This window comes from Etheostoma spectabile, unplaced genomic scaffold (genome assembly GCF_008692095.1).
Source record: "Etheostoma spectabile isolate EspeVRDwgs_2016 unplaced genomic scaffold, UIUC_Espe_1.0 scaffold273, whole genome shotgun sequence".
In the NCBI taxonomy this organism is placed as follows: domain Eukaryota; kingdom Metazoa; phylum Chordata; class Actinopteri; order Perciformes; family Percidae; genus Etheostoma; species Etheostoma spectabile.
The window spans coordinates 2,180,748-2,182,181 of NW_022605577.1; the positions used below are offsets into that span (position 1 = coordinate 2,180,748).

The window sequence follows — 1,434 nt, forward strand, 5'->3', positions numbered from 1 at the left end:
CCTATAATCAATATGAGAATAGAATTAGTTGGAGAAAGCAGTGTACATGCCGTGAACAGGCTACATTTTTGTTCTATTGGATTTGTTAGAGTACTATTTTTTACTATTGTGAATACCTTTTTATTTACTATTTAGATTTTGCACATGTGGACAGTAAAGTGCACTACACGCAAAAGTTTTAGTTGTGCAACAGACAACTCCAATTGGACAGATAGTCTAGCTAGCTGTCTGGATTTACCCTGCAGAGACCTGAGGACCAGGTAACCATAGTCCTCAGATTGGACAGATAGTCTAGCTAGCTGTCTGGATTTACCCTGCAGAGATCTGAGGACCAGGTAACCATAGTCCTCAGATTGGACAGATAGTCTAGCTAGCTGTCTGGATTTACCCTGCAGAGATCTGAGGACCAGGTAACCATAGTCCTCAGATTGGACAGATAGTCTAGCTAGCTGTCTGGATTTACCCTGCAGGGATCTGAGGACCAGGTAACCAGAGTCTTCAGATTGGCCAGATAGTCTAGCTGAGTCCTCAGAAATCCACCAGAGGTATCTATCTATACAAATTGACTCCTGGCTCCACTGTAGCACCATATTACATTAAATACAGACATGATTGGTATTGATCTTCACACATAGCTCCCAGCAAGAAATTAAAATATGCTAAATTGTCAAACGATTCATTTCATACTAAGTTGCACATACTGTTGTCACCATGCAGTGCACAATTTTAGTCTGTGTTTAGTTGTATCTCTGATACACAGGCCTTGATGCATTTTGCATTTGACGTGCGCACCAACAGAAACTCACAATTTATTAACTGATGAAAATGACACAAGCATTAGTATTTAAATCTTGAAAAATTGTAGTTGGCACAAAGGATGTGATTTTGGGGCAGCGTCACTGCCGTGTACACAGCTTCCCTAAAAATAGCAAGCATTTTAAATTAAAAAAGGAAGAATTTCTTAGAGGCAGGATGTCTGTATAAAGATGAAATGGAAGCGTGAACAGCCTCCCAGGTTACAGCTGAGCTGCCCACACAGACACGTGTGCGTGTGCGTGTGTGTGTGTGTGTGTGTACATCTGTAACATATTTGGCCTGTGTGTGTGTGTGTCAGTATGTGTGCATGCATGTGTGTGTGGCACCATCTGTGTTGCCATGTGCAGCTGCGCTCCCTTGGAGCTCAAGACCCAAAACTCAGCTGTTACCAAGACAACCCCCATACACCCCATACCTGGTACACGCACACACACACAGTGTTCAGACCACCTAAAGGTCTAACACTGACTACATTACCATAGCCTGTATCAAATCCGGAATATTGTCATATTCTAAATAAAAGTGTAATAATGGTGTGCGTTCTCAGTGTGTGTGCTTTTAAATGAACAGATGGACAGAGACGAATTAGATATGAGGTGTGTGTGTGTGTGTGTGTGT

At 42.1% G+C, this 1,434-nt stretch overlaps 1 protein-coding gene and 1 long non-coding RNA gene across 5 annotated transcripts in view; both read left to right on the forward strand.

The window, feature by feature from the left end:
• Positions 1-1,434, forward strand: part of il1rapl2 (interleukin 1 receptor accessory protein-like 2) — a gene marked incomplete at its 5' end in the record, with an annotated part of 503,103 nt that overhangs the window by 447,474 nt on the left and 54,195 nt on the right.
• LOC116685930 (uncharacterized) overlaps positions 1-1,434 on the forward strand; it is a 9,748-nt gene that overhangs the window by 990 nt on the left and 7,324 nt on the right. The gene's annotated exons all lie outside the window — the stretch shown is intronic.